The sequence below is a fragment of the Triticum urartu genome, chromosome 3 (genome assembly GCF_003073215.2).
Source record: "Triticum urartu cultivar G1812 chromosome 3, Tu2.1, whole genome shotgun sequence".
NCBI classification, from domain to species: Eukaryota; Viridiplantae; Streptophyta; class Magnoliopsida; order Poales; family Poaceae; genus Triticum; species Triticum urartu.
In genome coordinates, this window is record NC_053024.1 from 402837961 (window position 1) to 402847575 (window position 9615).

Consider the following 9615-nt stretch of genomic DNA (forward strand, 5'->3'; position numbering starts at 1 on the left):
TTTGAAGCTATCCATTGGAGTGAGTTGCACTTTCAATACCTACACGGGTTAGTCCCACAAGGAACAAACAAGGATATCCATAGACATAAAGTGATGCACACACAAGATGATGTCTATGAAAGCTTTTAGGTTACCTTGTCCCTTGTCTTACCAACAAGAGGGTTTGTGACTCCTTGAACTAGTGCAAGATGTGGAAGTTGATTGCACTTGTTCTTGCCAAGATGATAAGAGTGAAGTATGTTGGCAGAGTCACCCTCAAGAACTCTCTAGTTCTTCTTCTTCGGGATCCACACCATCTTGATGGGAATCCTCGGTGTTGTAGTTGTACTTGATGAAGTGGAACTTGAAGTAGTCTTGGGAACCCACTTGACCAAGGCCTTAGGAGCTTCTTCAAATGCATCAATTTCCTCTTGAAGCTTGTCCTTGCCTTTTTGCTTGTGGTCTTGTGGTGGAAGATCATCTTGAGCTTGTGTCCCTTTGAAAGAAGTAGGATCATACTTCTCTTGTTGAGGAACAAACTTCGTCTTGGGGTATTGATCTTCTTCCCACTCAACTCCATTGGCATTGAACTTTCGTTCAAAACCAACACCTTGATTCTTCCGGTGCCTTCCTTGCTTGCGTACAATTTCCTCGAATTGCTTACTTCCGGCAAGGCTCTTGTAAACACCTTTCTCTATAATTCCCTTCAATAAGCTATTTTCTTGCTCAAGTGTAACTTGGCTAAGAGAATCATTAGTGGAATCAAGAGAACTACTAGAAGCAACAATATTGGATTTAGCATGATTATTGTTACTACTAGAGGAAGAATCTTTCTTGTTCTTGTTACTAGACTTGACTAGAGGCATGTAAGTGGATAAGAGTAAATGCTTGGCAATGTAAGAAGAACTTTTCTTATGAAGATCATCATCGATTGCTTTTAAGAGCTCATGCTCTTGCTCAAGGTTGAGCTTTTCAAAGCGTAATTTCTCATGAGTCCTTAAAAGTTCTCGATGATCTCCTAAGATAGTTTCATGAGCTAACTTAAGAGTGTTTAGTTCTTTAGTTAGAGACTCAATATTCTCCTTATCATTGTCATTCATTTTATCTTGATTAGCATGATTAATTGACGTTTCATCACAGTATTCATCACTAGAGTTGTCAACAAGTAAATCATCATCACCTAACAAGTCATCTTCATCACTATTGAAATCAACATACTCGGGGTGTGATACCTTTGGGCCTTTAGCCATGAAGCATGTTCCAACTCCATCATTTGGTGAGTCAAATATGTCATAGGAGTTGGTGGTCACAAGTGCTAGACCGGCAACACCTTCATCTTGAGTATATTCGGAGTCGGAGTGATAGCTTCTCTCGGAGTGGTTGTCGGAGTCGGAGCCGGATACCCATTCACCAACATGAGCTTGATGTCTTCGTTTTGTGTAGCTCCTTGATGACTTGTCCTTTCTTTCCGAATCCTTGCTTCTCCATGAGGGTCTTCGTTCATAACGATCATCTCTACTCCTTCTTTCTCTAGATGGTGATTCTTCTCTTCTACTTCTTCTCTTGGGAGAATCTTCTCTTCTCTTGTAGGGGGCCGTACACTCATTGGAATAGTGTACGGGCCTTCCACAATTGTAGCAATTTCGCTCTCGACTAGAAGATCTTTTGTCATTGTAGGACCTTGACTTGGAGCTTCTCTCTTTGCTTCTACTCTTGTAGAACTTGTTGAAGTTCTTCACCATTAAGCTCAATTCTTCATTGAAGGTTTGTTTCTCACTCGATGATGTGGGGGCTTCACATGAGGCTTTGTAAGCACCACTTGATTTGTTGTGAAGTTCCTCTTTATCCTTGAGTGACACCTCATGAGCAACAATTCTTCCGATGACTTCCGTTGGCTTGAGATCTTTGTAATTTGGCATCATTTGGATCAATATGCACACGGTATCATATTTTCCATCCAAGGCTCTTAGGATCTTCTTGATGATGAATCTATCGGTCATCTCTTCACTCCCTAAGCCGGCAATCTCATTTGTGATAAGAGCAAGCCTAGATTACATTTCAGCAACACCTTCACCATCCTTCATTTTGAACTTGTCAAGTTGACTTTGAAGCACATCCAATTTGGATTCCTTCACGGAGTCGGTACCTTCATGCATATCAATCAAAGTATCCGAAATTTCCTTTGCATTCTCAAGACGGCTGATTTTGTTGAATTCTTCGCGGCACAATCCGTTGAAGAGGATATCACAAGCTTGAGCGTTGTATTGTAGCATTTTCAACTCTTCCGCGGTGGCTTCACGGTTCGGTTCTTTCCCGTCAAAGAATTCACCATGCAAGCCAATACAAACAATAGCCCAAACGGCGGGGTTATGTCCAAGAATATGCATTTTCATCTTATGCTTCCAACTAGCAAAATTAGTGCCATCAAAGTAAGGACCTCTATGGTGATAATTTCCCTCGCTAGACGCCATACTCTCCTAGGTTGTGAAACCAAGGCTATGACTGCCAAAAGCTATGGAAATCAAAGCAAATGGAGACCAAAGCTCTCATACCACTTGTAGGATCGAAAGTATGTCTAGAGGGTGGGTGATTAGACTACTTGACCAAATAAAAATCTAGCATTTTCCCAATTTTAGTTCTTGGCAGATTTTAGCTATCTTAGCACAAGTCAATCAATCTCCACACAATTCAAGCAAGCATGCAAAAGAGTATATGAACAGCGGAAAGTAAAGCATGCAACTTGCAAGAGTGTAAAGGGAAGGGTTTGGAGGATTCAAACGCAATTGGAGACACAGATGTTTTTGTCGTGGTTCCGATAGGTGGTGCTATCGTACATCCACGTTGCTAGAGACTTCAACCCACGGAGGGTAACGGTTGCGCGAGTCCACGGAGGGCTCCACCCACGAAGGGTCCACGAATAAGCAACCTTGTCTATTCCATCACGGCCATCGCCCACGAAGGACTTGCCTCACTAGCGGTAGATCTTCATGAAGTAGGCGATATCCTTGCCCTTACAAACTCCTTGGTTCAACTCCACAATCTTGTCAGAGGCTCCCAAGTAACACATAGCCAATCTAGGAGACACCACTCTCCAAGAAGTAACAAATGGTGTGTTGATGATGAACTCCTTGCTCTTGTGCTTCAAATGATAGTCTCCCCAACACTCAACTCTCTCTCAGGATTTGGATTTGGTGGAAAGAAGATTTGAGTGGAAAGCAACTTGGGGAAGGCTAGAGATCAAGATTCATATGGTTGGAATGGAATATCTTGACCTCAACACAAGTGTAGGTGGTTCTCTCTCAGAAAATGTGTATTGGAAGTGTAGGTATGTTCTGATGGCTCTCTCCACGAATGAAGAGTGGGTGGAGGGGTATATATAGCCTCCACACAAAATCTAACCGTTACACACAATTTGCCAAACTCGGTGGGACCGAATGGTTAAACTCGGTCGGACCGATTCAGCAAACCTAGTGACCGTTAGGATTTTCGGTGGGACTGAGATGCAACTCGGTAGGACCTATATGGTTAGGGTTAGGGCATAACGTAATCTCGCTGTGACCAATTACACAAACTTGGTGGGACCGATTTTGGTAATAAGCTAACCAGAGAGTTGGTCAGGTAAACTCGGTGGGACCGATTCGCTCAACTCGGTGAGACCGAAATGTTACAAAAGGGAAACAAAGAGTTTACATTGCAATCTTGGTGGGACCGATCGCTCATCTCGGTAAGACCGAAATGTTACGAAGGGAAACCGAGAGATTACAATCCCATCTCGGTGAGACCGAGATCCCTATTGGTGAGACCTATTTGCCTAGGGTTTGTGGCAGTGGCTATGACATTTGAAACTCGGTGGTGCAGGATAGAAAGAATCGGTGGGGCCGAGTTTGACTTTTGGTTTAGGTCATATGTGGATGTGGGAAGGTAGTTGAGGATTTTGGAGCATATCACTAAACATTTTCAGCAAGCAAGCCATTAAGAAACACCTCATCCCTCCTTGATAGTATTGGCTTTTCCTATAGACTCAATGTGATCTTGGATCACTAAAATATAAAATATAGAGTCTTGAGCTTCAAGCTTGAGCCAAACTTTTTGTCCTTAGAATTTTGAGGGATCCACTTTCCTCATCCATGCCATGCCATTCATTGAGCTTTTCCTGAAATATTAATCTTGGAATAATGTTAGCTCAATGAGCTATATGTTGTTAGGAATTACCAAAACCACCCAGGGATAGTAGTTGCACTTTCACTTCTCCACCGTCCCCTTCCGCACCTAGATTGCTCAAATCCCTAATTCGCCGCCAACCCTCGAATCACCCCTCATCTCGTCTCTTTCCCCACCGTTCCCCACCTCTGTGTCGGACGATGACGACGAAGATGACGGTCGCGCTTCACCACCGCACTGGAGCTACCTCATCTACGCCCTCGTTCACTGCACCGGGTGGTCCACCGACAACGTCGGCTGCCGCAACCGAGGTGCCTCACAGACACCGAGTTCCACCGCATCAGGTGCGCTTCACCGACGCCGTCTCCCATCTCACCGGAGCTACTTCACCGAGCACATCGTTGCACCTCCGCCCCCCGAGGCTGTTGGGGCTTCACCAACGGTCTTGTCCACTGCATCGTAGCGCTCTGCTGCCACTCAAGATCTGCATCCGTGCGCAGCCAGCCAATGCCAGCGCATCACCCTCAACGGCTCTGAAGTGACCCACACTCTAGCTAGGCGAGCATGCCCAAACGCCGGCCCGAACTAGGTATCCACATATCACTCCCTTGTGCACTATTCCGACGATGTTTGGATATCCTTTCACTGCTCTCTTAGCTTACACGCCTATGCAACTCTGACCTTAACTCTTATTTCTTCTGGAGATATCATCTGAAACAAGCAAATCCATATTTTAGAGAAGCATGACGGTGCTACAGGATCTGGTACACATCCTGCACACCCGTACAACCTTTTAAGTATCTGTCCTTCGGTACAACATCAAGGTCGATTCCTCTTATTTGATCAACCATTCGCCGTGTCAAAAATGCAGAGGGGGGTGCAACGAGCACAAGGCCTGCACATCCAAGCAAGTGGTAACATGGACTTGTACATGGAACATCCCAAGCGCAAGTAGAGCTACAGTGAGCCTGTACAACAAGCTAGCATAAGTCCCTGCATTTCATTTAATTCATACTAGCATTCGTGTATGATTTGTGTGCAGTGGATGATCCACGAATTCAAGTTACCAGGGGCGAACATTTAACTTAAAAAATACGAAGACACTTGCACTCCAGAAATCAACATAACTTGAGAAATGTGAAGCTACATGCACTTTGAAAACCAGCTAATGATCCAAAGTAGTTCAGATTATAAACACTAAATGATGCAAGCACCAAAAAACACAAAATGCAACATGGTGTACAAGGACTACAAACATGGTCTGTACCTGCTTGAATTATTCGTTCTCTGGCTGAAAATATCGAAGTGTAATTGCAAGTATAACCAGTGCGCAAACTGCATATCAATATATCTATCCTTCACAAGTATGCCAATAGTTTCAAACAACGGATTAGAAAAGTATTTATGCCATGTTGTCATGATACGGGGACTTTCTGGTAGATGGCCTCGATGTTTCCTCAAGCTATGAAAATGCACTATAATTTGCTTGTCATCAATGCCTGCAAATCTCTGTCTCTCTCAACATAGTAGATCATCATTAGACACTAAATCCTTTAATGAGCTTGCAAAATGCTTGCATTAGGTCCCTCATTAGACACTATATGTTCATCACCAAGAGCATGTAAAATGTTTGCATCAAATCCTTCATTAGCAGTCTGTTCATTAGACACTTCAGGCTCAAGAACAACATGAGCTTGTATGTTTGCACCAGAAACTTGATTAGATACATCAGATTCAGTCAGTTCAGTATTGATTGGGGGAGTTATAAAATAAGTAGAAATTGGTTTCATTTTCTCATAGATTCCCTACATACAAGCAATTTTACAACACCGTCAGGTTTAACTATCGGCCAGAAATTGAAGAGTTGAATTAGATATAATCAGGGATGTGATGTACCTGCTCGTTGCACATGCTACTCTTGCAAGCTGTGACTGTCTATTTGCGCAAGCTCGATGCCATGCCCGTGCTGCCGCCGCTGCCTCCCACGCTGGCTACACCCAGGGTTGGATATTCATCTTCTTGTCCTTCCGTTCGCTTGAAGCCCGGCGACCGCCCTCCAACGAGGGCGCGAGGAAGTGTTGTGTCGGTCTGTCCAGCGGCGGCTAGGTTAGGAGCGAACCAGACTAGAGGCTGGAGCGAATGAATTGGGATTTTTTCCCGGTGTCGATCGATATGCGAGGCGCTCGTTTGGGCCACGATCCTGCTATAGGGCCTGCCTTGCACTTATGTTATTGGCCCATCCAAATTGAAACATTTTTCTTCATTTTTTTACATTGCATGCTCATGCATTGGGACAAACAAAACTAGCATGGGCCAACCTGGACGACTCAAACTAGGTGCACACTTTCCAGCCACCTGAGGCGGCCGCCCATACCAGCCCCTATGGTGGCGTTGCCTCTTTTTGCGTGTATGATTGGATAGTGAAAAATATTCCAGTGGCGCTTTTGATTTACCCATAGAATGGTTGAATTGCTTGTTTCTATGAATTGAGTTCGCCAATAATGTGAAGGATGCCAGTCTTTTCATCCTATTGTAGATTGCTTAGATCTCGATATGCCAAAAGTAATTGCATGAAATATACAGTAAAAGCTAGTGTGATGTGTTTGGCTACAACTAGTCTGACTACACGTCCTCACATAACATATCAAGGACGCACCATCTTACCAGATTAACCATTCGACTTACCCATGCAGTGTGGGAAGAAAGAAGTATTGGGACTGCGTATCCAAGCAATTGATGCCATGGACTCCTTTGTACAACCTTGTAAGCGAAAAAGAAGTTGCAGTGTGCTTGTACAAAGAACTAGCGTAATTTCAGTTACCTGCTTCTCAGAATTTTAGTTAGCCACTTATTGCAAAATTGTTCAATTACGTTGCTTGGCTTAATTTAGTTTGCTACTGCTTACATAATGTCACCGCCTATTAATCATATTGTAGACTGCGCCTATCTATGTGTTTGATACTTACTTTTAGAATTACCTGTTTGCCTTAACTTAAATATCTACTTGTTTGTTTAACTGCTTTGCTGCTGCAACAGCGGGTTACAATGATGTTAATAACTACTTTTCAGCATCCAATTGAAACTCTTTAATTCCTTGTTTGTTTAACTGGTTTGCTGTTATAACTCCCAGTTGAGATGTTTTGCTAACTTCAACTTTTCTGAATCCAATCGGAACTTTAATGGCAAAACAGGTTAGCCCAAGATCAAAGAGCGAGGTCCCCATGGACGTTGCATCATCCCACAGCAGTGGCACCGGCCCAATCGTGCATTATGAATTGCCAGTTGTTGATGCTCTAGAGGCTAAACTAGTGGTAGAAAGAGATTCTGCTTCACCAACCTCAACAAAGCATGCCCGCAAGATCCGTTCCCGCTCCCCCGCATCGACCAGATCGTCGATTCCACCGCGGAATGCGACCTGCTATGCTTCTTGGATGCCTTCTCTGGGTATCACCAGATCAAGATGGCGGTAGAAGATATCGAAAAGACAGCCTTCCTAACCCCGTGTGGGGTGTACTGCTACACATGCATGCCATTCGGGCTGTGTAACGCAGGGGCGACCTTTCAGCGGCTGATGCACATCACCTTGGGCCCGCAGCTCGGGAAGAATGTTGAAGCTTACGTCGATGACATTGTGGTAAAGTCTCGGGAGGCCAGGACCCTGATACAAGACCTGGAGGAAACCTTCACGAGCCTCAACGCAGTGAACCTACGGCTCAACCCAGAGAAGTGTGTGTTCGGAGTCCCCTCGAGCAAGCTCTTGGGTTTCCTCGTGTCCCACCGAGGCATCGAGGCTAACCCAGAAAAGGTCAAGGCGGTGGAAGACATGAGCCCGCCAAAGACCCTCAGAGAAATGCAAAAGCTCACTGGGCGCATGACCGTGCTAGGGCGCTTCATCTCCAAGTTGGGGGAACAAGCGCTGCCCTTCTTCCAGCTAATGAAGAAAAAGGGCCCTTTGAGTGGACTGAAGAGGCCGACAAGGCGTTCCCGGATCTCAAGAGATACCTGACCAGCCCACCGGTCATGGTGGCTCCGCGCCCTCAAGAGCCCCTGGTGCTTTACCTCGTCGTCACTCCCTACTCCGCCAGCGCAGCCCTGGTGGCGGTTAGAGAGGAGCGTCGAATCAAAACCGCAGCAACAGCCCGGGACAAGGCAAAACAAGAACAAGGAAGGCCCACAGAAACCGCCACCGCGGCTGAGGAGGATCAGCCGCCGCAGAGGAGTGCACCGGAGGCGGAAGAGGCCCCTCTCCCAGATGGCCGGCCTCAGGAGGCCTCATCGCCTCAAGAGGCGCCATGGTCTCCGAAGGGAGCCGCCAGCACTGACGCACCCAACCTCGTTGAGCACCCAGTGTACTTTGTCAGCACGGTGTTGCGGGATGCGAGGGCACGGTACCCCATGCCTCAGAAACTCCTCCTCGTGCTACTGGTGGCCTCGCGCAAGCTGCGGCACTATTTCCAGGGTCACCCCATCAAGGTCGTCTCGTCATACCCCCTGGAAAGAGTGCTCAGGAGCCCTAACTCAGCTGGAAGGGTCGCTGAGTGGAACATAGAACTGCAAGCGTTTCAGCTCGAATTCAGCATGACCAGAGTCATCAAGGGAGCTGCATTGGCGGATTTGGTGGCAGAATGGACGGAGGCACTAGGCCTCAAGGCCGACGAGGATCAGTCCCTCTCCCCGGGAAGCGAGGCGCCAGAAGGCTGGGTCATGTATTTCGATGGGGTGTTCTCCAGGCATGGCGCTAGGGCTGGGGCGGTGCTTATATCGCCCACTCAGGACAAGCTCTACTACGCTGTGTAGCTCTATTTCCAGCAAGGTGAAAAGGTCTCCAACAACATAGCGGAGTATGAGGGTTTAATAGCGGGCTTGAAGGCCGCAGCTGCCCTGGGGGTGAAACGCCTCACCATCAAGGGCGATTCACAGCTCCTTGTCAATTTCTCCAACAAGGTGTACGAGTCGAAAGATGAGCACATGGAAGCCTACCTTGCGGAGGTCCGCAGGATGGAGAAGCAGTTCTGGGGGTTGGAGTTGCAGCATGTGCCCCGTGGCACCAATCAGGAGGCCAACGACATCGCCAAACGGGTGTCCAGGCGGTTACCTCAGGAGCCTGGCATTTTCGAGGAGCGGCTCTTCAAGCCCTCAGCCCTGCCGTCATTGTCAAACACGGCTCAGCCTCCGGAGGAGCTCCCCCAGCCACCTGCCTCAGGAGCTCCGGCCTGTGGCCCGGCCTCAGGAGCACGCCTGCTTCTGACAATGGAACCTCAGGAGGGATGCTAGATCACGGAGCTCCGGAGTTACTTAACACAAGGGACCCTGCCGGAGAAGGAGGAGGAAGCGGAGCGAGTGGCACGCCAGGCCACGGCATACTGCATCAAGGATGGAGAGCTCTACCGGAAGCGACCAAACGATGTATCCCTGTGCTGCATCTCTAGGGAGCAAGGGAAGGAACTGCTGGAAGATATACACTGCGGAGACTAT